The sequence below is a fragment of the Cervus canadensis genome, chromosome 7 (genome assembly GCF_019320065.1).
Source record: "Cervus canadensis isolate Bull #8, Minnesota chromosome 7, ASM1932006v1, whole genome shotgun sequence".
NCBI lineage: Eukaryota > Metazoa > Chordata > Mammalia > Artiodactyla > Cervidae > Cervus > Cervus canadensis.
Window position 1 is genome coordinate 40,509,907 of NC_057392.1, and position 27,923 is coordinate 40,537,829.

At 41.3% G+C, this 27,923-nt stretch overlaps 1 protein-coding gene across 4 annotated transcripts in view; it reads right to left on the minus strand.

The window, feature by feature from the left end:
• The window catches only part of IGSF11 (immunoglobulin superfamily member 11), a 147,278-nt gene that overhangs the window by 69,423 nt on the left and 49,932 nt on the right, over positions 1-27,923 (minus strand). The window contains exon 1 of one of the 4 annotated variants that reach the window (XM_043474971.1): positions 24,051-24,169. The exons of the other annotated variants lie outside the window; for them this stretch is intronic. The gene's annotated coding sequence lies outside the window, so the exon portion shown is untranslated. Of the gene's footprint in view, positions 1-24,050; positions 24,170-27,923 lie in introns of those variants that run through there. 4 annotated transcript variants of the gene reach the window in all.

Here is a 27,923-nt window from a genome sequence, read left to right on the forward strand (position 1 = left end):
TTCATGTCAATGTATGGCAAAAACCACTACAATACTGTAAAGTAATTAGCCTCCAACTAATATAAACAAATGAAAAAAAAATAATAAAAGCAAAAAAAACAAGGAGTCAATTTTTATTCTATTTGGTTATCTATCGTGAACTGTAGGTGATAGGGCTCTGCTTAGAGAAGATCAAAGCCACTAGGTTAAGATGTCTAACTCAGATTACATACGCTGCCAGATGTCAGAAAAGGAGAAAACTGACAGGACTTAAAAAATACAGGGAGAAGAACAATTCAACAGCAAAGAGGTAGGACCATACTCCAGACAAGGGAAACAGCAATAAATTCCTCAAAGAAATATGTTACTCTTCATGAGTAATAGGTGAGGAATAATATTCCAAGATATGTGACTCTGCCCAAGAAGTGACTACCAAAGCTATTCTTAGCTGGCCATCTGAATTCACAGAGAAAAGTAGTTAATATCAGAAGTGAGAGGTCCCTCAGAGAGAAAAGACAGACAGTAGGTGTCCTCATTTTTTAGGAGAGGATGGATTGGAAAACCTTGATTAGATAGAACAGTTGTCTGTGTGTGTGATGTGATATGTGTATGCATACACATACATGTGTGCACACAGGTTGGTATTTTAATTGTTGCTGCTTTTTTTTTTTTACTATTAAGAAATAACGTGTGTGGAATGAAAAGGCTTTATTCAGGTAATGTAGCTCAGCCCTTAGTCAAGGCTTAGATAGATAGGTTTAATCGCTCAGTTGTGTCCAACTCTTGCAGTTCATGGACTGTAGCCCACCAGGTTCCTCTGTCCATGGGATTTCCCAGGCAAGAATACTGGAGGGAATGCGGGGGTTGCCATTACCTTCTCCAGGAGATCTTCCCAGACCAGGGATCAAACCCAGGTCTCCTGCATTGCAGGCAGACTACCGACTGAGCCACCGGCTTAAAGGATCACTAAAATTATCTACTACCTAGTATTTTGAAACTGTTCCTATTTCCTGGCCCAGTAATACCAGTTCAAGGAATCTATCTCAAGGAAACAATCAAAGATGCAAAGATTTACAAAGAATTGTATCACATGATTATTTAAAATGGTGAACATTTTAAACAATCTCGATGTCCAGCAATAATCCAAAGAAATCCTGCCTCAACAAACTTATAAAACTTTTTTAAAAAATGCTTCTGAAAAACATTTAGGGAAGAGGGAAAATGATCATGTTCTAATATTAGGTGATAAAAAACAGAATATGTAATTCTATAAAAAGCAGTGTGCTAAATTTGTACATATAAAATGTATACCATAAGGCTGTGTAATAATGCATATACATCCACATCCAACAAAGAAATTATTAGTTCTGATGACTGATTTACTATATTTAATAGCATTTGTTTCTCCTAGCAATTCAGATGATAAAGGAGGAAAAAAGGAATACCATATACAGGGGCTCACAAGATCTTTCCAGTGAGGGGGGGAAGAGGGCCTTGATCTGTGTATTGAAGTACTGGTGGCTCTCTTCCTTCGACTGGTTCTTGCTGAGATGTGGCTGGTCCTGGGCTAGTCTGGAAAGCACTGCTGACACTTACTATGGGGCCTGTGGTCCTAAAAGCTGGCTATGGTGATGAAGCCCTGCACAGAGACCTCGAGACTCTAGGACTAGGTGTCCGCAGGCCCACAGCCTCTCTCACACTCATACACCATATCCATTTCTCAAAACTCACAGCACCGTACACTAGAAAAAGGGTCAATTTTACTGTATGTAAGTCACTGCTCAAAAAAAAAGCTATTTTATTAAGTGGTAAAGGGAAATTTGACAAAAATGTTCATGTTAGGAAAAAGAAAATCTCAATTAATGAATTAACCATATAATGGAAAAGTTTAAAAAAGACAAACAAAATAAACTCAAAAAAAAAAAAAAGAAATTTTTGAATGTGATTCTAAGGCATCTGGCTTGAGGTGAACATGTGATGGCAGGATCCAGTGGAACAGTAAGGACACAGAAATGAGCTGGGGGCTTCCCTGGCAGCTCAGCTGGTAAAGAATCCATCTGCAACACAGGAGACCTCGGTTGGATCCCTGGGTCGGGAAAATCCCCAAGAGGAGGGCATAGCAACCCACTCCAGTATTCTTCCCTAGAGATCCCCCTGGACAGAGGAGCCTGGCGGGCTACGGTCCATGGGGTCACAAAGAGTCGGACACAACAGAGCAGCTGAGCACAGTGCAGAGTGAGCTGGACAGCACTGCGGTGCACCGTTTACAGCCAATTTAAAAACAGTGGTACTGTTGGTGGGAATGCAAACTAGTACAGCCACTATGGAAAACAGTGTGGAGATTTCTTAAAAAACTGGAAATAGAACTGCCATATGACCCAGCAATCCCACTTCTGGGCATACACACTGAGGAAACCAGATCTGTAAGAGACACGTGCACCTCATGTTCTCGCAGCATGTTTATAATAGCCAGGACATGGAAGCAACCTAGATGCCCATCAGCAGATGAATGGATAAGGAAGCTGTTGGTACACATACCATGGAATTTTACTCAGCCATTAAAAAGAATTCATTTGAACCAGTTCTAATGAGATGGATGAAACTGAGCCCCTTATACAGAGTGAAGTAAGCCAGAAAGATAAAGAACATTACAGCATACTAACACATATATATGGAATTTAGAAAGATGGTAACGATAAACCTATATGCAAAACAGAAAAAGAGACACAGAAATACAGAACAGACTTTTGAACTCTGTGGGAGAAGGTGAGGGTGGGATGTTTCAAAAGAACAGCATGTATACTATCTATGGTGAAACAGATCACCAGCCCAGGTGGGGATGCATGAGGACAAGTGCTCGGGCTGGTTTGCCTGGGAAGACCCAGAGGAATCGGGTGGACGAGGGAGGTGGGAAGGTGGAGGGGGAGCTGTGAGGGATCGGGATGGGGAATGCGTATAACTCTATGGCTGATTCATATCAATGTATGACAAAACCCACTGAAATGTTGTGAAGTAATTAGCCTCCAACCAATAAAAAATAAATAAATAAATAAATAAAATAAAAAATTTGAAAAAAATAAAAACAGTGGTAATAACAAAGTAGACGAGAGTCAGCTTCTTTTCACCACGAACCAGTAATTCTAAACAATGTTATCATTGATAAACTATTCCCTGAGAAGATGTGCTGGTCTAAACAACTGCCATGACTAAGTTTTAGTTTTAGTAATATAATACGTATGGAAACACTGAATTGGCACATTTTTATTACTTAACCTTTAATAAACATTACATTCCACATAGAAGTTATTTTATAGAAATCACGAATTATACAGGATTTACATCTATGTAATTTTATGGCCTGGCCTCCGACACACACTTATTTTAAACAACTGGAGCTCTCTTCACGTGCAGTTCCTGTCTCCAACCCACGAATGTCTCCAACTACACGGTCCTGTGTTTGAAGAGTAGAGTCCTAGTAAACATCAATTAGCACAGTGATTTTAAGGGAAGAAATACGACTTGAATTATTTCAATTTTGTGCTTCTACCTGCAAATCACTCTCTGAAACACTTCTTCTGGAAGTGTTTTTTCACATAGTTTCCCTCTTTTTTCAATTATTATATCAATATAATCTTATTACTGTGATTCAGAAGTTTTCATTTTGTATTGTAGTATTTACTTTGTTATTGGCATGACTATATTTATACAAATTTCAAAATGAGAAAAATTTATTTCCTGGCCATTATAATTTATTTCATTTCGTGCTTATTACTGAAAATAATTTTATATAAAAAAGGAAAGGTGTCAAAAAATAATCTACTCTGGTTATCAAGTACTTTGGGTAGGCCACTGGTGGGATCACTTACTAAAACATGAAAGATAGGTAGAAGAAGGGTTTGGGGGGAAATGATTTGGGGTTCAATTTTAGACACTGAGTTTGAAAATTCTAAGGGACAAGCAAATGAAAATGCTCAGGAGGCAGCTGGGAAACACAGGTCAAGGGCAAGGTTTAAGAGTCATAGACGAACAAAGGGGCCATGAGGTCATAACAATGAACAAAAGGTCATTCAAGAAAAGACAAAAACAAAAGCCAGAACTTCATAGCACACCATGTTTCAGGGGCAGGCAGAGAAAGGGGAACTGGAGAAAGAGAGTAAGGATGAATGAAGAAGGGTAAGGCAATTATCAGGAGAAGGTAAAAATAAGGGGACAGGGGAGTCAGGGGGAGAGTAACATAGGCACACACACACAAAAAAAAACCACAAAATCAATTTGTATTTTAAAGTCAATATATTATGAAACCTGCAAGTCAACCACACTGGATTTGGCAACCAGGTCTTTGGTGGTCTTTACAAAAGCAGCCCACAAAAGTAGCAGATTTGTGGCCACTTTGCTAAATTATAAAACTGCAGAATGACAAGCCCATATTCCTAACCTAGGTGTGCTAGAGAGGGACTCACTGGGCTCTGGCGACCTACAGAGACAAGGTCCCTGGGCCACACGCACCAGGATCATCTGAGGTGTGTGTTTAAAACTGCTGATTCAAGGACCGAACTTCAGAATCAGAACCTGAGGTGGTAAAAACTCAAACCCTAGGTATCTCTAATAAGCTTCACAGGGAATCCATGCATGCTGAAACTTGAAGGTCGCCGGACTATATGCTCGTCACGGCCCATTCTACCACTGACATTCTGTAATTCGGTGGTTTGTTTCTCTGAAAATAGGATGCTACAACAATGATCACTAGCATTCACCCAGAAGTCAAAAACTACACAATAAACATACAATAATCAAAGTACTTGTGACAGAAATAACACTTCTCTTCATTTACATCAGCTGTTTTGATTCTGTGGCACCATCAGTCTAACGAGGGTTGAGGAAGTACACTAGCCGTGGGGGAGAATTATGTTCCTGAGTAGACAGGGGACCATGGAGATGGGCGATGAGGGCCAGATGAACTATGTGAAACAAGAATGAAAGACAAAGCTCTGTTTGATGGTGCTGAGGTGCTATAAGTCATGCAACCTAAAAGCACAAGATTACTATTATTAGATACATTAAAGATATTCAGTGTTATTACTTTTCTTCTGATTTGGGGAAGAAAAACTATATTTATATTTATTTAAATATAGAAAGAGAGTCAATGTTTTTATCTATATATAGAAACAAAGAATCAATGTCTTTTTCCTTAGGGAGGGAGTAATTTTAATTAATACTCACTAATTGGTATTGATTTGAATTGACTAATGACAGTCTTATGATGGGCATCACTGCCAGGTTTCCTGGGTCAGGAGCACAGTGAGCTCCACTATGCACAGAAATCTTTTGTTTTCAGTGGTCCCTGGCTAGGCAACATTTTTTAGGTCTCAGAATATTAGAGCCAGAAAGATCCTTGAGAGGCCCTCTCGGTCAGACTTCCACAGTTTTCTACAATCACTCCAACACTCCACCAACTCCCCCACCCCCAGCCCTGCCGAAGCCTAAAGGATGCACTCACTTCTCTTGAGTTCTTCCAGTTGCTACCTCTTGACTCATCTGTGGCATTCTGTATACTGGGGGACCTTGGGAAGATGGTCTTGGGCATCCTTACATTCTGGGTTTGCATACTTTCTTTGCAGATTTGTAAGTAAAATAGCAAGTAAGTGGGAAAATTTTCAGAAAGTTGAATGAGCTGTGATGGTGTACTAACTACAGCATTTCATAAAGTGTCAACATAACACAGCATTTCATAAACAGTTAACATACACACAGATGATGAGGGTGGGTTAAAGAATGGGCAGTACTGAAGAGGAAGGGAAGGGGGTCAGTGTTGTGGACTTCCTCTCAGTATGTCACAGGCTGAGAAAAGGGTTTGAAAACACTAACTTAAGGTAAGTGTGCATATAACAGCAAATACACAAGTTACTTGCAGAAGAAAAACAAAGCGAGAGAGAAGGTGCAAACAAAAAGAAGAAAAGACATTTTATACTTTTAAGCTATTAGATTTTGTCTTTTAAGACTGAGCATATGGCTCTTTCACAGGTAATACAATATAACTCCAAATAAGATCACTCCTAAACACCCCACACAAATAAAAATTTGTCTTATTTATGAGGGCTTATAGAAGATTACACAAACTCATTCTTGTAGGCAACTTCCACTTCCTTATCACAAATCTCCAATTACATACAAAAGGACCTCCAGACTTAGATTAGTACAAAGGTAGCACCAAGACAGTACATCAAAAGACTATGAAAAAGTGAAAGTGTTAGTCACTCAGTCATGTCCAACTCTTCGAGACCACATGGGCTGTAGTCCACCAGGCTCTTCTGTCCATGGAATTCTCCAGGTAAGAATACTGGAGTGGGTTGCCATTTCCTTCTCCAGGGGAATCTTCCCAACTCAGAAATTGAACCCAGGTCTCCTGTACTGCAGGGGGATTCTTTACCATCTGAGCCACCAAGGAAGCCCAATATCAAAGGAGCATATTTTTACCCAAATGAAAAGCAGTTGGATTATACTCAGTTCAGTTCAGTTCAGTCGCTCAGTCATGTCCGACTCTTTGCGACCCCATGAATCGCAGCACGCCAGGCCTCCCTGTCCATCACAAACTCCTGGAGTTTACTCAAACTCATGCCCAGTCCAGTCAGTGATGCCATCCAGCCATCTCATCCTCTGTCATCCCCTTCTCCTCCTGCCCCCAGTCCTTCCCAGCATCAGGGTCTTTTCCAATGAGTCAACTCTTCGCATGAGATAGCCAAAGTATTGGAGTTTCAGCTTCAGCATCAGTCCTTTCAATGAACATCCAGGACTGATCTCCTTCAGGATGGACTGGTTGGATCTCCTTGCAGTCCAAGGGACTCTCAAGAGTCTTTTCTAACACCACAGTTCAAAAGCATCAATTTTTCGGCGCTCAGCTTTCTTCACAGTCCAACTCTCACATCTATACATGACCACTGGAAAAACCATAGCCTTGACCAGACGGACCTTTGTTGGCAAAGTAATGTCTCTGCTTTTTAATATGCTATCTAGGTTGGTCATAAATTCCCTTCCAAGGAGTAAGCATCTTTTAATTTCATGGCTGCAGTCACCATCTGCAGTGATTTTGGAGCCCAAAAAAATAGTCTTACACTGTTTCTACTGTCTCCCCATCTATTTGCCATAAAGTGAAGGAACCAGATGCCATGATCTTAGTTTTCTGAATGTTAAGCTTTAAGCCAACTTTTTCACTCTCCTCTTTCACTTTCATCAAGAGGCTTTTCAGTTCCTCTTCCCTCTCTGCCATAAGGGTAGTGTAATCTGCATATCTGAGGTTATTGATATTTCTCCCTAGTAAGGGCCAAATATAGACTTAAATTTAAGATAGCCAAGTAAAAAAATATTCACTGCTTCCTAATCTCTATATCCAGTTTATTATTTCATAAAGTGAACACCCACATCTTAACCCGCCTACCCAGAGCTCCTTCCTCTCCTTTCATCTCACTTCCATGCCCAGGATATCTCTGGAATGTGGGGGGCTCTGTCTGCACAGGAGTTGGTAACACAGCACCACGTCTGGAAGAGACAACTGCTCCTGTTGCCTTCTGTAATTCTACCTAACAGATAAGCTGGGGAAGGGAAAGGAGAGAGGGGAAAAAAAGATACACATTCTAAAGTTAACTAAGTACTGAAAGAAGGGTTCTAACACAAACATATTGTTATACTCTCAGTGAAGTAATCCAAGTTCTAAAGGTTACTAAACACATGGGGAAGCCAAGAAAACTAAGTTTCAAGAATTAATGCCAGCAGAGACATTACTTTGCCAACAAAGGTCCGTCTGGTCAAGGCTATGGTTTTTCCAGTGGTCATGTATGGATGTGAGAGTTGGACTGTGAAGAAAGCTGAGCGCCGAAAAATTGATGCTTTTGAACTGTGGTGTTAGAGAAGACTCGAGAGTCCCTTGGACTGCAAGGAGATCCAACCAGTCCATCAGGAGATCAGTCCTGGGTGTTCACTGGAAGGACTGATGCTGAAGCTGAAACTCCAATACTTTGGCCACCTCATGCGAAGAGGTGACTTATTGGAAAAGACCCTGATGCTGGGAGGGATTGGGGGCAGGATAAGGGGATGACAGAGGATGAGATGGCTGGATGGCATCACCGACTGGATTGGGCATGAGTCTGAGTAAACTCCAGGAGTTTGTGATGGACAGGGAGGCCTGGTGTGCTGCGATTCATGGGGTCGCAAAGAGTCAGACACGACTGAGCGACTGAACTGAACTGATATACATATAGATAAATATAGATAGATAGATAGAGGCAGAAACATAGTGACTGCAGCCATGAAATTAAAAGACATCTGCTCCTTGGAAGGAAAGCTATGACAAACCTAGACAGTGTATTATAAAGCAGAGAGATTACTTTGCCAACAGATGTCTGTATAGTCAAAAGCTTTGGTTTTTCCAGTAGTCAGGTATGGACGTGAGAGCTGGAGCATAAAGAAGACTGAGCACTGAAGAACTGATGCTTTCAAATTGTGGTGCTAGGGAAGACTTGAGAGTCCCTTGGACTGCAAGGAGATCAAAACAGTCAATCCTAAAAGAAATCAACCCTAAATCTTCATTGGAAGGACTGATAATGAAGCTGAAGCTCCAATACTCTGGCCACCTAATGCAAAAAGCCGACTCACTGGAAAAGACCCTGATGCTGGGAAAGATCAAAGGCAAAAGGAAAAGGGAGCAGCAGAGGATGAGATGGTCAGATGGCAGCACAGACTCAACGGGCATGAGTCTGAGCAAACTCTGGGAGACAGCGCAGGACGGGGAGCCTGGCGTGCCACAGTCCATGGAGTTGCAAAGAGTAGGACACAATTCAGCAACAGAATAACACATATATATATATCAAGTAAATGTCTAGGTATTCCACTCATTAAAGTAAAAGGTTTATAAAGGCTACTGACCACAGTATGACCTGTGTTAAATCTCTCCTCTAGGCTTGCTTTACATTCTCTAATAAGATTCAGACATGACTGTATAAGAATCTACTGTTTTGGCAAACTGATGATCCAAAACAAACTATTTCACTTTCCACAGCTATTTGTCAATCCTGAACCTAAGAATCATCTTTTAAAAGCTAAACATAAGCATTTCTAAATGAAGCTGCATTCTAGCACCTGCCACTCAGCCCCTCAGTTGCTGTGCCAAATGTCCAGCCCTCAGGTCCTCCAACACACACAGCCATTTCCAACCTTCAAGGCAACAACCCCTTCTTCCACCCTTTACCCTGATTCCTATTAGCTTTTCAAGTGTCAACTGAGACATCAGTTCCTTAAAGAGCCCTTCTCAGAAAGGCTGCCTTTCCTGTACATTCTTTCTCATGGTACCAAGTGCTTTTCCTTAACACCATCTACTGAAACATGTTAAATAAGTGCATAAGCAAGCAAGTGAATAAATGTAGTTGTACTCCTTTTCTTTGTAGAGGATTTTCTATTTATTTTATTTAGTTATTTTTAACTAGTCACTGACAAGCAGTTATCACTGAATGGGGAAAGATTCTTCCCAAAGTTAATTCATCTTCTTCCTTACTCTCACAATAAGGGACAATTCCTAATAACCCTACTGTGACAGGCTATTACCAATGTTATTACTGGGTAGGAAAGAGTGTATGTGTGTGTGTGTGTGTGTTTGTATGTATGCATGCATGCACATATGTGTTTGTGCACACACACATCACACCATTTTTTTGTTTGCTGTCCAGTTGCTGAGTCATGTCCAACTCTTTTGAGACCCCATGGACTATAATACCCAGACTGCTCTGTCCACTATCTCCTGCAGTTTGGTCAAATTAATGTTCATTGAGTTGGTGATGCTATCATTTTTTTAAAGTTGCCTAATTAAAAAAACTCAGATAAGATTCCATCAAAAGCAGAGTATTACAAAACTCAAATTCTAAGGGGTCATTTGAAATTTTAAAAAATATTAGATGTACTACCTCCTTTTACATGTGAAAAAGGATACATGTTTTATAGGTCCTTCCTATTTGCACTCATCTCACACGCTAGTCAAGTAATGCTCAAAATTCTCCAAGCCCAGCTTCAGCAATACATGAACCGTGAACTTCCAGATGTTCAAGCTGGTTTTAGAAAAGGCACAGGAACAAGAAATCAAATTATAAACATCCACTGGATCATAGAAAAAGCAAGAAAGTTCCAGAAAAACATCTACGTCTGCTTTATTGACTATATCAAATCCTTTGACTGTGTGGATCACAATAAACTGTGGAAAATTCTGAAAGAGATGGGCATACCAGACCACTCGACCTGCCTCTTGAGAAACCTGTATGCAGGTCAGGAAGCAACAGTTAGAACTGGACATGGAACAACAGACTGGTTCCAAATTGGGAAAGGAGTATGTCAAGGCTGTATATTGTCACCCTGCTTATTTAACTTATATCAAAGTACACAAGCTGGAATCAAGATTTCTGGGAGAAATATCAATAACCTCAGATATGCAGATGACACCACCCTTATGGCAAAAAGTGAAGAAGAACTAAAGAGCGTCTTGATGAAAGTGAAAGAGGAGAGTGAAAAAGGTGGCTTAAAGCTCAACATTCAGAAAACTAAGATCTTGGCATCTGGTCCCTTCACTTTGTGGCAAATAGATGAGGAAACAGTGGAAACAGTGGCTGACTGTATTTTTCTGGGCTCCAAAATCACTGCAGATGGTGACTGTAACCATGAAATTAAAAGACGCTTACTCTTTGGAAGGAAAGTTATGACCAAGCTAGATAGCATATTAAAAAGCAGAAACATTACTTTGTCAACAAAGTCTAGTCAAGGCTATGGTTTTTCCAGTAGTCATGTATGGATGTGAGAGTTGGACTATAAAGATGAGCACAGAAGAATTGATGCTTTTGAACTGTGGTGTTGGAGAAGACTCTTGAGAGTCCCTTGGACTGCAAGGAGATCCAATCAGTCCACCCTAAAGGAGATTAATCCTGGGTGTTCATTGGAAGGACTGATGTTGAAGCTGAAACGCCAATATTTTGGCCACCTGATGTGAAGAGCTGACTCATTTGAAAAGACCCTGATGTTGGGAAAGATTGAAGGCAGGAGAAGGGGACAATAGAGGATGAGGTGGTTGGATGGCATCACCAACTCAATGGACATGAGTTTGGGTAAACTCCGGGAGTTGGTGATGGACAGGGAGACCTGGCGTGCTACGGTTCATGGGGTCACAAAGAGTCGGGCACGACTGAGTGACTGAACTGAACTGAACTGAAAGAGGGACAGCTGACCAACTTCTACAAAATGGGTTCTGAGTTCTCCTGTGGACCTGGGGAAAACAGATGCACAGCCAGTGAGAGTGAGAGGGGGATCATGTCCTGCATGCCTGAAGCCTCTCAGCTTTCAGCTCCTTCCTTCCTTTCTCAGGTCTTGCCTGCCCTGGGACTCCAGGGAATTATTACAGCCAGAGAGGTAATATGGGAAAGGAAGAGCCAACCTCTCCAAAACCTAATGGAAGATGATCCTCCAACAAAGAGGCTCTAAACATTGAATAAAAAAGGAATACAGAACAGGGCAGGAAAGCAGCGGAGCTTCTTTCAAACAAATAAAACACAGAACTGAAATCCATGATAAAATTATTCTTTTGAGGTTGTATCTACAAGGGATGCTAATTAATGTCAGGTAATTTTTCATAGTGCTAAGTTGCTTCAGTCGTGTCCGACTCTTTGAAACCCCTCGGACTGTAGCCCGCCAGGCTCCTCTGTCCACGGGCTTCTCCAGTCAAGAATACTGGAGTGGTTGCCATTTCCTTCTCCAGGGGATCTTCCCAACCCAGGGATCAAACCTGTGTCTCTTTTATCTCCTGCATTAGCAGGTGGGTTCTTTACCACTAATGCCACCTGGAAAGCCTTAATTTTTCATAATTAAAAAAAATTAAATAAGATACTTCAATGACTCTGAGAAAGTAATAACTAAAGAGGTTAAACCTATAGGTGGCCATATTCCAAAAGTCTTTGTACCAAAGTATTACTGCATTAAAACACTCAGAGTACTTATTTCAGCTACCTATTTTTAGGTGACACTTGAAAAAAGAACACCACCAAGCTTTCTAAAAATATAGTAAATCAGTTTTGTTTACTTGTCAGAGACATGCACAGTGCATCCACCCACTGTTGCTTCTTTAATTTAACTGCAAGAGTGGCAGAGATGTAGAAATACACAGAGTAAAACAGATAAAATTCATCTCACATACAAAATGTGTATGATGCAGAAGCAATGGCTTCTACCCTGCTAACTAATGAGTAATTTTTCATCAACTACTCTATGCCCATTATGTGCACAGAGTATTATATTCAAGAGAATATAAGAAAAATATGGTGGCATACAACTGATATTCCCAAGAAGCATATCTTCTAGTTTGATAAATAAAAATTAATGACTGCAAAACAAAAATCAAGACACAAGTAGCACTATGTAACTAAGTGCTAGGCAGTACTGTAATTGTTTTTTAAACCAGGGTTGTGACTTTGAAATTAAAAAAAAAAAAACCTTTGAAACAAGTAGTGCAATCTGGGCTGAACCTTGAAAATGGATAGGATTTAGACTGGCGTAAGAGAGGAGAGGCACCACCCTTGTCTGAATATAAAGAGGAAAAATATAAGCAAATACAGATCAGCTGGGTGGGAAGCTAAATTCTCTGGCAGATATGAGACTAATCAAGAGACAGGCCTGCAAAAATGAGAGGGTCGATTTGGAAAACAGTGGGAAATGATAGGGCGGAAACGGACTATGAAGAACCTGGAAATCCAAGCCACACATTACAAACAGCCAGGTGGACTCCTCCGTGGAAAGAGCAAGATTAGGAAGGTGGCACTGGAAAAGAGCTAGAGTAACAGGTACACACACTGCCAAGCAGCACTTCAAGCATGCAAGACACTGGAGCCTATTTCTGTATAACTGAACTGAATGACTGTCTGGGGGCCACCATTCCACTGAATGGTCAAACTAAATTTCAGTTAATTCAGGGTAATTGCAACTGATTTCTGGTTTCTTCTTTCTCAGAGGTTACATCTACATTCTGAAAGTATTACAAAACACTAGATTTGGGGGATCTGGAGACAGGATGGGTGAAGAGCATCACTTGCCTTGATCCCTGCAAACCCCTGAGGCTCTTCCACCAACAGGTCTACCCAGATCGTGCCCTCATCGTCCTCATCCCTCCCACAAGCCTTCTGCAAGTCTGGCTCTCTCCTGGCCACATGCACACCCCTCCCTGCACACAGGCGTCTCCGTGTTGCCTCCTAAGTTATCCCGGCCATGGACACTAGCAGAGCTGTCTCAGGTCCCCCTCCCTTGCTGGGCATAGGGGAACTCTATGCCACCATGCCAAGCTCTACTTTTCTGAGGACTGGAAGAGCAGATCTGGCATCTTCCTCACCAATTCCCTTTATGCCTCGAGCTTGATTTCTAAAACTGAAAAGTTAAGAACTTGAATCTTATATTGTATGGACTATGCTGTGTTTAACCTTTTCATTAAAAACAATAAGACAGATCGCCAAATGAAAAGAGGGCAAGCATAAGAGAAACAGCAGGGAGGAGGCGGGCACTGGCCAATACTGCAAACATCATCACATCAAACCAAGTGGGAGGGAAAGAGGACCTATACCAGGGGATCTGTGGAAATGTAGAGTACATAAGTAAGGTGAGAAACATCAGAAGGAAAAACTGATGGGAATGTTTGACAGAAATAGAGGATACTGAGTAAGAAAGAAAATCAACCCATGGTTTTTCTAGCCTTTGAGATTAGGAAAATAATGGCATTATCAAAACAGATGCCTGTTTAGGGTGAAAGGGTTCTGACTCTGGTTTTGAATCACATTCACATAGGTTTTTCTGGTTCAAGGTGACAGTTTAAATGCCAGCAGAAAGGGATTTGATACTTAAAATCTAGTACTAGAATACTATATTATTAGTAGTATTAGTACCATTAAGTTGTTTCTCAGCAATACATTCATTACTATGGTTTTCAAAACTACTGTCAGATTTCAAATAGATACACAAGTTTTATGAAAGAGTACAACTGATCTTTTAAAAAAAGTTTTTAAAATCTTTAAACCCTAAAATCTGCCTTTCCATCTCACTTCTCTATTAAACAGCCTCTTCTTTTGCAGGTATTGGCACATAGGTTATTTATCTGGGGGGGGCGGGGGGGCGGTGGAAAGGTACCTGAAAAAGAAACCAAGAATAATGCTGTGCTGCCTCCACACACACACAGCTGGGCAGCTGAAGCAGAACAGGCAAACAGGCTGACACAACGGAGCCTGGCCCAGCTCTGCACACCCCACCAAAGCCTGGAGGAGCATCCTGGCAAGCCTTGGCACTGGAAGATGTACCGACGGCTACCTCAGAGGACAACCTGAAGAAACAGAAGCAGAGTCAATTACAGTGTTGGAGAGCAAAAAGCACTGAATAACTGAAGTACATACAGGCACCCTGGGCATTGACACAGACGGGGCCTACAGCAGAGAGCGGCTTGCACGTTGTAAATTACTAGGTCAGCTCCAGTCAGATTAGCGAACTTTGGGGAGTGAAAATTCGGCAACAGAAAATAAATACCTAAGGGAAAAAGTTTAATGTGTGCACATGGAAAACAGAACATCAAAAACTGAGGATTATGCCAGGCCATGTGGTTTGATCTTGACTCTGAAATACAGCTCCTCATTTTAGTAACACTGAATCTCCTAAAGAGAAGTGATAGGAAGAAAAGGGGAGAATAGGAGGTTGAAAGCAGAGTCGGTTGATAAAGGAAACACACGCTTTCCCCACTCACCATTTTAAGCCCTTCTTTGCACGTGAATATTTCAGTGTGTAAATAAAGAATGAAGAATGGTATTTTCAGGAAGACGTATTCCCAAACTCATACTTAAATCTATTCAATCAAAAAGCATTTAATCAAAAATACCTAAAACTCAAATTATTATTGCTGTACATTGAAGACAAATATTAGAACAAGGTGACTTTCTACCTTTAAGGAACAAGTCTGTGAGAACAGAAAGGGAAAATTCATTGTTTTCTCTGCTTTGGAGCCTCTTCTCACTAAATTTTGGTCCACAGACTTCAGTTGGGAGAAGTGGTGGTTATTCCTGTCCTTTCCAGTCCCAAGTGGACAGGACTAAACAACCAATTATTCCTATAGGGTCCAGAAACCAGGATCTGAATGCCCAACTCCTCCTAGCCCTAAAAACCCATGAAAAGGTACAATCTCTTCAAATTATATATATATTTTTTAATGTAATGTTTAAATGTAAAAATAGAAAATAGTAATCTATATGTATGCTCATTACTTCCTTGCCATTCTCTCCTTTCTCTGTTGCTCAGTGCACACACCACCTCCTAACATAGCATATATTATCTTTTTTTTTTTTTTTTTTACTGTTTATTGTCTGTCTCTCTTTGCCAAAATGGAGGTTCTGTGAGGACAAGGATCTTCACATTTTTCACATCAGAGAATACTTGCTTAATAAGTAGCTGTTGAATGGATGCATTTGCACAGATGTGCAATTCCTGTGGCATGCTAAGTCACTTCAGTCGAGTCCATATGCGACCATATGGACTGTAACCGTATGGACTCTTTGCGACCGTATGGACTGTAACCTGCCAGGCTCCTCTGTCCATGGGATTCTCCAAGCAAGAATACTACAGTGGGTTGCCATGTCCTCCTCCAAGGGATCTTCCTGACCCAGGGATCAAACCCACGTCTCTTACGTCTCCTGCATTGGCAGGTGGGTTCTTTACCACTATCACTCTTAATTTGCCATTTTGAAGCAATAAAATCTATGTGCTGGAAATATAAAGTATGGTTATAATGCTGAACAGCTGTGTCCTGGTCACTCTGGGCAGATGCCATGACTGTAAAACCTATAGCTTAATGCTTTGGAGGTATAATTCAAGGATAAATGAAACAGTTTCAGAAATGCAGATCAGTGTCTCACTGGTATAACTAAAATACAGACATTGGTAACTCTGCAGAACTAAAATATGGACACCTTTATTACAGAGTTAACACCTTTTTAAAGGAGAGTTGGGATAAGGCATAGATGACAATGTAAATGAAGAAAAGGTTGGAGTCAGTTACCTCCAGGTGATAGTAGGATCCAGATAAAGATGCAAGATACTAAGAAAGACAATCCTGCTCTCCCTGGCCGCTTCGACTTGGAACGTGGTGCCAATCCCCTCTGTTTTTGTGTGTTTGTGTGTGTGTGTGTTTTAATACCTCCTTTTCTTTCTTCTCCTACTGCTCACTCCCAGTCTCTCACTCCCAGTGTTTTGCCCCTCTGCTGCTCTCTCACCCCAGCATATGCCCCACGCAGCAGGAGCAGAACTTGTCATATGTGCAGAGCCAGCAGGCCTCCCCTGCCCACCAGCATGTGCCAAGCTCAGCAGTGGCCTGGCACTCATAAATAAGCTCTGATCTGAATAGAGCGGAGCACGGACAGCCCCTAGAATTAACTGTTCCATGCATGCAGCCCTGGGCACCCACCCAGAAGCTAAACACACTCAGTGCATCCAGGATAAGTCCCCTTAAAACTAGAGAAAATGGTCGTCTCTGTCAACTGTCTGAGCATAGTGGAATTCAGTGCCACCAGGGCTCTGACAGAAGGTTAAACGAATAAACGAAATAAAGACCCAATTCATTTCTTTCAGCTGACTCATCTGTCTGACTCCCCAGAGACCTGGTGCCACAACCACTTGAAATTCAGAACAAGAAGGGCCATCTCAATCTCTAAAGTTCTTCCACTTCCTTTAAAGGTGCATGGTTCAATCACCACCAACTTTTCAGCCTCCATTACATTATGAACAATTATTCTGAGCACTGTACAAACTATTAAATAAAAACATAAAAGACAATAGTGGTAGAGAATATTGAGGATATTTAAGTACTGAGGTGGACCACGGATTAGGACTTGGAGAAACAAGGAGGGTTTCAGAAAGAAAAACAGCTCATGTGGAGAATCAGGAACAGACATGAACATGAAACATTCCTAAGACAAGGAAGACACTAAACTAGCTTCAACTAGTAGGATTCATGCAGAAGATCTATGGATGATAACATGGGTCAGTCTCCTTTCAGGAGACATGAACGCTAGGATTCATATCCTTGAGTACCAGGATAAGAAGCGTGGCATTTTGGACAATGCAGAAAGCATGTCAATAAAAAGAGAGACAGAAATGATGTTTCATAAAACTGTATTTGGTGGCCACAGGTAGACTGAGTGGTAGTAGATAATGGTTTAACAAAGATCAGTTGGAAAATAACGCAACAGTTCAGTTGTTGGTAATGAGAATCACCACTAATGTATTAGTAACTGCAATGAAGATGAAAGAGCGAGGAGGGAAACGGAGCAGCGAGGAAGAGCTCTCAGTCCCTTCCAGGACATGGAAAGGCACACTAACACTAATTCTAGCTGTGTATGTTGAGGGGCCTGCGGTCCTATCCAAGGGGTCCCACAACTCTTTAACACATCTTGTTACAGCACCTGATCCAAGTGCTCTTATTCAGCACACAAACCACATTCATGTGTCTGACTCCCCCAAAGAGACTTCAGCACTTCTCTAACATGTCTCCTTTCAATTCTCCTCCTATTCTCCATTCCTTTCTTTGAACAAGCAGCTCAGATTGGGGGAGAGGCTTCTACCACAATCAGCACTCCACAGAGCTCATCTCCTCTCCACTCTTCTACAATCTTTCTTCTCTATTATCTTTTGAGTTAATCTCATTAAAAAACATATTTATCAAGATACCTCATCACCATAGTGATAAGAAAGCAACACTACAGAGAAGAGAAAAAATTGCCCTTCTTTGAGTAAACATTTCTCAGTTTCCATCAGTTTACAAAAAAGATTAGGCCATTAATCTCCAGTCTCTCAAAATAAGCCTGCAAATAGATCAACCCTCTTTCCAAGACCGATATATAGTACAAGCCTCATCCTAATTGCTCTAATTACAGAAGAACATAATGAGATACAGCAGCAGATGGCTACAGATTAAATTTGACAGAGAAGAAATTCTCATCTCTTTATCTTTTTATTGAAGAAACTTTGCCCTGAAAAAGAAAAATTATTTTGTTCACAATGCCAAATATATATTTTTTAAAGTGCCATTCTACTTTTCTATTTTCATCAGTAGTGCCTTTCCTTAAAAAAAATTTTTACTCATTTCATATAGCTTTCATTATTACATATAGCAGATAAATTTGTACCTCTCACTGAACAAAAGATGTGCTCACAGAAAGTTTCCCCAAAGTTTATATAATAAATCATATATTTCCACAAACTTGTTCTAAAATCTCTAAGATATGTTCTATCAAGTATAAAATCAGGGACTGGGGTTATTTGAGGGTAACAACAAAAAGTCTTCACCTAAAGCACTCTTAGCCCAGCTTTCAAAGAGAAGTGGAATGTCACACTTCCAACTACCATGTTAATACCCTTCAAACTCAATGTCCAAAAGTGAAGTCACTATCTTCTCCTTATAAATAAGTTTATTTTCCCAACTTTTTTCTCTGGCTAGTGGTAACAAGCAGCTCTAACTTTGGCGCTATCTCTTCAAACTCCTCTCGTGCTGATGTCAGTACTATCAAGTGGTATCTGATAACGTGCTTAAGTCGCTCAGTCGTGTCTGACTCTTTGCAACCCCATGGACTGTAGCCCTGCAGGCTCTTCTGTCCATAGGGATTCTCCAGGCAAGAATACTAGAGTGGGTTGCCATGCCCTCCTCCAGAGATCTTCCTGACCCAGGGATTGAATCCAGGCCCCCCACATTGCAGGTGGATTCTTTACCATCTAAGCCACCAGGGAAGCCCATGACTACTGGAGTGGGTAGCCTATCCCTTCTCCAGGGGGTCTTCCTAGCCCAGGAATCAAACAGGGTCTCCTGCATTGCAGGCAGATTCTTTACAAGCTGAGCTAACTCACTGACTAATAAAATTATCAATTACCATTCCAAAACACAACTGTTTGAAGTTTAACAAGATACAAGAACCTTTAAAACAAGTAAATTTCTATTATAGGATATGGAGCAAGAAGAAGAAGGCCAAAGAATTTTATCACCCAGACATAAACTTTCATGTAACCTCTGTCAAACAGAAAAATTAATGTCCCTCTCTTAGCCCTGTTTCCTTAATAAAATCCCCTCCTCTCTCCTTAATGCCTTCAATGAAAAGGCCTCTTGACAGTTTCTTTCATTTAGTATTCAACTAGTCAGTAATCATAATAGCCACAATATATTAATCTTCATAGAGTACATCATGCTTCATGGTTAGGCAAATTAACCCTGAATTCTTGACAGCTTTAAACAAAGTTTACTTCTTGCTCACACAATATTTTCTGTAGATGCAAAAGTCCTCTACTAAATGGTGACTCAGGCATCCAGTCTAGTATCACCTTGTGATACCATCAACTCAACACGCGGGTCTCTACAACCCATATGGCAAAGTGCTTTGGCTCATAAATGACACCTGTCACCTCCACTTATAATCTACTATTTAGAATAAATAAGCGGCCCCAACCTAACTGCCAGGAAGGTAAGAAAGAGCAGCCTTGGCATGGCTCTAAAGAGGAAAATAAAACAGGACTAGGTAACCATGTACCACTGTCTCTGTCACCAAGAGCTACTTATTCTATGCCTAATTAACTACCATGCATCTGGAAGTCTTCATATGTATTAACATCTTTAATATCCAAAACCACCTCTAGATAGGTAATATTATCATTATGCCATTTTACAAACAAGGAAATTGAGGGCCAAAGAAGTTAGGTAGCTTACCAAAGCTCGTAAGAGGCCTAGCTGGGATTCAAATCCAGGCAACGGACTCCAGAATGCAATACGTCACACTGCTTCTCAAATATGCAAGACAGTGTGAGGCACTGTTAAGGATACTCGTCTTCAAGTATATGTAAGCCCATAAGATGAAAGAAGTATTTAGATATGTTCTATTAAGTCTTGAGAGGACAAAATAAGAGGCAATACTGAGAGAAAAAATTAAATGAAAAGAATAGTTTTGAGTGCCTATTACTAAGCCAGACATCACTCTAGAGACTATATGTATCTTTCATCTAAGCATCAAAACACTCCCACGAAGTGGGTATTTTTATTCCAGTTACACGAATGAAAAAAATAGACTCAGAGAGATTAAGTAACTTGACTAGGATATTACATGATTTAAACCCAAATTAAACTGGTTTTTAAGCCTGTGCAATTTTCCACTGCATCTCACTGTTATTCAAAATAGAGATAATATATACAAATCTCAGTCTACAGATCAGAAATGTGCAAGAAATGTGATAACTTCATTCTCTACATTTTTTTCAGTAACTTAATTTTGATCATGAGTCCCCATCTTGCCGAGGGGCAGAAACGTAATCTTTGCAGTTCTGCTGCGAAGTCTTAAGGAGAAGTCCACCTTCCTCTAGATTTCATCAACCCTTCCCAGAGGTCCTCTCAAGTACAAGGCCAGTATCTGGGCTCTCTCAACTCCTGTGAGCTTAGCTGCTCAGTCATGTCCAACTCTTTGTGACCCCATGGACTGTAGCCCTCCAGGCTTCTCTGTCCATGGGGATCCTCCAGGCTAGAATACTGGAGCGGGTTGCCATGCCCTCCTCCAGAAGGCTCTTTCTCAACTTGTCTACAAAAATCTTTTCTCCTGAGTTTTCCAAATATAGTTTTACAGTCAGACCCAGACACTGTAAATTTCTGAAACTCAACAACCAGACACTTGCCTCTTCTCTGCTGATGTGTCTCTTCCCTCCACTGCTAACCAGGGAAAGTAAAACTGTCAGAGGGCAGCAGGGAATACCAGGAAGAGAAAGTACACTGGTTACTATATCACAATATCACGTGTTATATAAAGAAGGTGTTTTGACAACTGAAGCTGAAGATGAAATGAGCCATATGAGACAGTGAACATCCCAGTATAAGAGGTATTTAAGGCAATGTGGTTTGTCATGGAGGTAGAGCAACACAGCACAGAACCTTAAGAGGTGTATCTGGAAGGCGGGGGCAGGGGAAGCAGCAGTAATTGAACCTAGAGTACTTGTCATCTTAATGGACAGTAGGAGAGAGGGAAAGAAAAATTTAAAACAGGTAAAGCTATAATTTCGAGGAAAGCAGAGCAGCATGGCTGATTTTCTATGCATATTCAAACGGAAGAGGATAGTAACGGGACAGGTTGCCCTCAATCTCAACACCAACAAGAAGAAAACTAAGGAAAATATGTATAGACCACAAACAAATAGAATGAAAATATCCAAGAGTAAGATTTCCTAAGTTTACTGAAGTAGGATGAAGAAAAGAAGAGAGAATGGAAGGAAGAAAGGTGAGGATGTGGAAGATTCTCCAAGAAAGTAGGAGCTACGAGCACTTTGTCACTGAGCACTGCCTCTCAGTGACACCTTGCTTCTGACCTAAATCTGCAGAGCCCCCAGGAGACAGCAGCAGGGTGTGCCAAGTGAGAGGACAAAAGGCCACGGCAGCCAGACATCACACTTACCCCTTCTATAGACTAGAGAATGCATCCGGTTGTCCTAATAATTTTCTCTCAACTTTTTTTCTGAGAGCTAATGATAGTAATAATAATAATAAATTGCTGATAAGGACTCCCAGAGGTATCAGACGTTATGCGAAGCCACATTAAAATGCAGCTTGGAGTTATGCAAAGTATCACATTAAAATTTAAGACTCTTCAAAGTTCAATCTTATTTAATTTCGAAGCAGTATTTCAAATGAAAAGGCACTATGGGGACTGAGCAAGAAAAGGGAGATAACGGGATCCTATTTCTACAAACAAGAGAACTGAAGTAGGAAGAGAGGGGTATCTACCAGACATTTTTACTGACAGCTTCATTTGTGATATATTCAATATTACAAATGCCTGTCCCTCTGTCACAGTACCTGAACAAAGGAACCATTTTACTTGCATGTTACATCATCATTATTGATCAAGATGAAAAGCTACATCTCTGGCTCTGACCTCCCTTAAGCCCTAGACCCACATATTGAACTGTTTCCTAATTCTCCCTTCCCTTGGGTCACATTTTACAAACAGCACCAATTCAATCTGTCCAGAACTGAACTTAACGTCTTTTTCCAAAATCTGACCTTCCTCCTTTATTCTCCATTCCTGTGCAACTGAAGCAAGAACCTAGACGATTCCCCCAGGTTCATTTTCATCCTTTAAGATGAAGAAATCACAGGTTTCACCTCCTCTATTGGTGTCCTCCTTTTCATCCCTCCTGCCACATGCTCTCTCAGTTCAGACTCTCATCGTCTCTCCTCTGAACTCCTACACCAGCCTCTTAGCATCTGCCCCACCTTCTCCACAGTGTATCTCTCACCAGTAGATTCTATGCTCTTGAACTGGAGGGATACTTCTAACATGCAAATTTGAAACCATAATGGAAAAAATATTTTAAAAAAAGGCTGTCTATGTGTGTATAATTAAGTCACTTTGTTATATAGCAGAGATTGGCACAACATTGTAAATTAACTATACTTCAAGTACAAAAAAATAAAATGCAGATTTGAGCATGCCACACCCCAGAACAGGGCCTTGGGATGACGAGCCCTTTCTCCATAAGACACAAATCAAGTTTCACAGCATGACAGCCTTCTGTGGGTCTGCCATCAACAGCTTCCTCTCCCAGCACTGGCCACATCATCACAATGAAGTAAGCCTGAATAACTTGATGCACGCTCCATGCTACTTTGCACTTTTTTGTCTTTCTGGTGTATTCCCCGTGTAGTCCCCTCTGCCTGAAACCTCCTTCCCCTTGTCAACAAGCCACAGTTCAAATACTTTTTTTTTTTTTTTGGCCACGCTGCAAGGCACATGAAACTTCCCCACCAGGGATCAAACGAATGTCCAGGGCAGTCTGAACTAACCACCGGACCACAGAGGAAGTCTGGGATCGACATAAACACACTACTGTCTATAAAGTAGATAACTAATAAGAACCTGCTGTATACAGAGGACTCTACTCAATATTCTGCAATGGCCTATATGGGAAAAGAATTTTTTTAAAAAGACTGGGTATATGTATAACTGATTTACTTTGCTGACACCTGAAGCTAACACAATACTGTAAATCAACTATATTCCAACAAAAACTTTTAAAAGAACATTCCCTCAGGAACCCTGCCTGACCTTTTGCCACCGCTTCTGCTCTTCTCGCCGCAGGAACGAGTGCCCTCCCTCCACACCCCCGCAGCACACCCTCTGCAAACGCCTGCCTGTTTCTCTGTATTACCCGTTAAGACCGCCAGCAGCTCGAGGAAGCCGTCTTCTCCTCCACTCACAGTGCCTGGTGCCTAAGAAATACTCACTACATTTTTTTCATTAAGTGCCTCAATTTCTACTTGATGCTATTTGTAACATCTTCTCCTAGTTTTCAGCATAAATATACATGAGGGATTTGTATGTTCAATTTCACGGGAAATGACAAGGAACCTTTATTAGATTTCCACTGATCAGCCGGACACCACACCAAGTACACACCTTCACATGACGCTTAATGTTTAATATTGCCACATAAGTGAGTAGTGACAGTATCTTGTTTTTACAAAGAAGGAAACTGCAGCTCAGATAATAAATTCTCCCAAAGCAACACAGAAATTAATTGGAAAGAAAAGGCCATATAAGGATGAAACAAAGGGAAATTTTCAAAGTTCTCCTCCAGACTCACAATTGTCTCTTTTCTCCACGTTTCTCATCAGAATAGGTGACTCAGGGCAATGGGGTTCTTCTAAGACCACAGCTATTACTTAGAGCACTGTGTTAAGGAAACTTAAGGCTACTGGTTCTACAAACTTGAGCTTAATTAGTGTTGTCATTCCACTAGATTCCATCTATTAAATTTCTAACCTTGTGAACCATTTTGCAAACACGTGGATCAAGAAAATGTGTGTAAGGCTCAGTTTTAATCTATTACCACCATCGCAATATAACTCAAAGTACAAATCTTCCTCATGGCACCTGAACACTTTGGTGTATGAGAGCTCTTACTGAGAGGCACAGGGCTCGGTTCTGCAAACAGGACGCGCAATGGATACCTACCTAGAGAAGCTAATGAGCACGAGGGTTAGTCCATGAGCTCACCAAACAGGACGAGGGGTTCTCTCCTCCAGGACAGGGGTGAGGACAGGCTGCTGCACGTGCCACACTGGCGCACTCTGTGGGCTCGGGGCATTCTGCGGAACGTCGTGGGGACTGAGGACCATGGGCTCAGTGTTCAGGTCATGGCTGCAAATCCTGCCAGGGAATGTGGTGGCAGAGACACATGCTTAGCCTACTCAGTGGAGGTAATCCAGCCCCAGTAAAGACTGCATCAGCTGCTCAACAATGTTTGGAGTTCACCACCCAGAGAACTAAAAGAGCTACAATTCAGGGACACCAGGCAAAGAGCCCGACAACAGCAGCCTTGAAAAAGATGAGCAAGGAAAAATGTAGCAGCCACTCTCTGGGCATGTGACTTGAGATTCTTGGCAGGCTGTCACGCAGGGCTGGGCAGGCTGTGGGCAGAGAACTCACATCTTTCTCTCAGTTTCCAGAGACCAAGACAGACCAGACAGTGGACTACCAACTCAAAACCCTTCATCAAGCTAATAATCACCGAAACCCTCCAGAGGAGAACAGTCAAAGAATAACCACAGCTCTCACCTGCTGTACACAGTCATGTGACTGATCAGCATCACTCCAGTTGCGTTTCATGACATCCACAACCTGGAACAGCTCTGCAATATATTAACTGGATATCAAATATGCAACCAATGCAAGGTTCCTTCCCTAGTAGGCACAGTGCTAAACAAAGCTCTGTAGCAAAAACAAAGGACAGAGTGCAGCTTAACTAGTCAACCAACATTAATGGGCATGAACTGAGACACTGGGCCAAGAATAGGTAACACGAAGATGAATAAGATGTCTTTGAAGAAACTACAGTGTGCTAGGGGAGGGAAAAAAGCAAAGAGAATGCCAATATAATATGGTAAATGCTGCCACAGTACATATATGACAGTATATGACAGTCACCAGCCAGAGCTAAATGACAAAAATCGAAGCAGGCAAACATCAATTCCCACAGGAACCAAAGGGAAGCGTTAAAGGACAAACCCTACAAATAATCTAGTCTGGATTTTCAAACAAGGACACAAGTTATAAAGGGGGTATGACCTGCCAGAGTCACATGATCCACTAGAAGTGAGGCCTGGGCTGGAACTCAGGCTTCCAGGGCTTTCCACCACAGTAGAACCCTGTTTCAAAATCACAGATATGCAGCAAGCTCTCAGCTTCTGAAGCTGGGTAACCACAACTTTCAAAAAAAAAGGCAGATCCTGAAGACAAACAGATTAATGAACTGTGAACCAGGTGTGAGGGCTGGAGGTCCCCAAGGATCATCCCAGAAGACCTGGCATGTGCACGTGATATGTCAGCAAAACCAGAAAAATTAGAAGCATTCCATTTGTAACTGTCAGCAAACATTCTCCTCAAAGCAACTATTTGCTAAAAGGTTGCTTCAGTGGTGTTACTAGTTCTCTACTCCTCCTCTACAGCAGAGAACTATTTTATCACTTGTGCTAAGAATGTGGAGATGTCCTACGTGCACGCAGAGACAACTGAAATTAGGCAGAGTGCAACACGACTGCATGTACTGCAAACTGAGTCAGCAAGCCCTTTCCCCAACAGAACTTCACTACGGCATCACCAAGTTCCAAGTACTACCTGCATGAATGAACACAAAGCTCTACCCACGTGACTTTGCAAACTGAAGCGCAAGCCAGTTGTGACCAAAAGGTAATGAAACCACTGCTACACTTAATTCACTCAACATTCACTGATTGTGTCATGTACTATTTTAAGACCTAGTTTGGGGTTGGCGGGAGGTTGGGAGGTGGGGGAAAGGACCAGGGGACAAATGAGGGAAAGCCAGACAAAGGAAACACAAGACAAACAAGATGCAGCCCCAGATTAGTCAGGGAAGCAAACACACCTGCAGAGAACTGCAAAACTGATAAGTTATAAAACAGTGCTGCTCAAAATGCAACTTGGTTAAATTCAAAAACTGAGCATAAACATTTAGAAACTTAGTAATTTTAGGTCTGTTGAATCTAATAATTTTGAAATGAGGTTTTCTAGTCTCAGTCTTCTTTATACCTCACTTTTCTATTTCATTTTTATTACATTTTACAGAAGTACTGGTACACAGAGCAATAAAGTGATATATCAGAAGTGCTATATACAATACGATACTGTGTGAGCACAGATGAAGACAGATGGCCTGTTCAGAGAGGCTCCAGAGAGGAGATAACCTTTGAGTACAAAAGATATGCCAGACACAGTGGGACATGAAAGGAATCGGGGGGTCATAAAAGTAGGCAGTATGTTTACCACACAGACTCTGAGACAAAGCAGTAAACAGTAAAAGTGCGGAAAGTTAAGCCATGAAGATTTAAAGAATGACTTTATAGGTTAGACTTTACCCAAAACACATGGGAACCACTGGCCATTTTTCTAACCAGGAGAAGAGCTTGCATTGTCATTAAAGTCATTCTTTCAGAAGTGCAGTAGGTAGATTTGAAGGGAGAGAGAACAGGGAGGAATAGAGACCAGTTATGAACATACTAGAAAATAATCTAGGTGGGAAGTGAAGAAAACCCGCATCACGTCAAGGAAAACCAGCAAGACAGAATGACTTAGAGAAACATTTAATTTTTTATTTTTTTAAGTAGCAGACGATAAGTCATTTTTATTCAGCAGAATACAACTAGAATGTGTTGACCTGTTGGAATCAGAACTATTTTCAAGGAAAAAAAATCACTTATATCACAGATCATACTCAAATAAGTAAATCATTATCAACTATTACACATAAATTTAGATTAGAATTAAAGTAGGTAAATCAAGGAATTCAGAGCCACATCCTATTTCTTGGTGGGAAGAGTTGTTTTTAATGTGTAAGGGTATAGTGTGTGTGTGTGTGTCTGTCTGTCTGTCTGTGGTGGTAGGTGGGGAGGAATTAGTAGAAATGTAATATCGTGTACGTCTGTGTAAAATGACACTGGATTTAAGATAAACATTCAAGTATACAAGAAGAAAACATAAAACTACCTCTAAGAGCATTAATTGCCATTTTGTTATTTAAAAAAAGACCAGATTCTCAATCAGTCTTATCATCTCCACGACACTACTGGGAACCAATGGAAAACAAAGAGGTCTACAAAAATGATCTACAAGGTCTGGAAAAGATCAAGAATGGAACTGCTTAATACCAACAGTGTATGGAGATAAGCAGAGGAGAAGCTCTGCCAAGCCTTCATCTGTTTGTGGGCTACCAAGAGAGATAACGCAGACAATCGAAACCTTATGAAGATAAGTGTTTCCTGAAGTGTGCCTGGGGCAAGACTGAGTCCCTCAAATGAAAACTGTTGAACCAGCCAGCTCCTCTGGAAGCACCCAGTCTTCAGGGCAAGAGCAGCTCTCCCAAACTCACTGTAAACTCCACAGAGATCAAGAGCCAGGCTTCCTCTTAGAACAGAGGTCACAGGCTTATTCAGTGAGTCCCTGAAACTCAGTGACTGCTGAGAGAAAGCAACAGGAGTGGAGAATGCAGAGCAAGTATATACCAAGACAACCCATCAGTTCAGTTCAGTTCAGTTCAGTCACTCAGTCCTGTCCGATTCTTTGCAACCCCATGAATCACAGCATTGAGTCGGTGATGCCATCCAGCCATCTCATCCTCTGTCATCCCCTTCTCCTCCTGCCCCCAATCCCTCCCAGCATCAGGGTCTTTTCCAATGAGTCAACTCTTCGCATGAGGTGGCCAAAGTACTGGAGTTTCTGCTTCAGCATTAGTCCTTCCAATGAACACCCAGGACTGATCTCCTTCAGGATGGACTGGTTGGATCTCCTTGCAGTCCAAGGGACTCTCAAGAG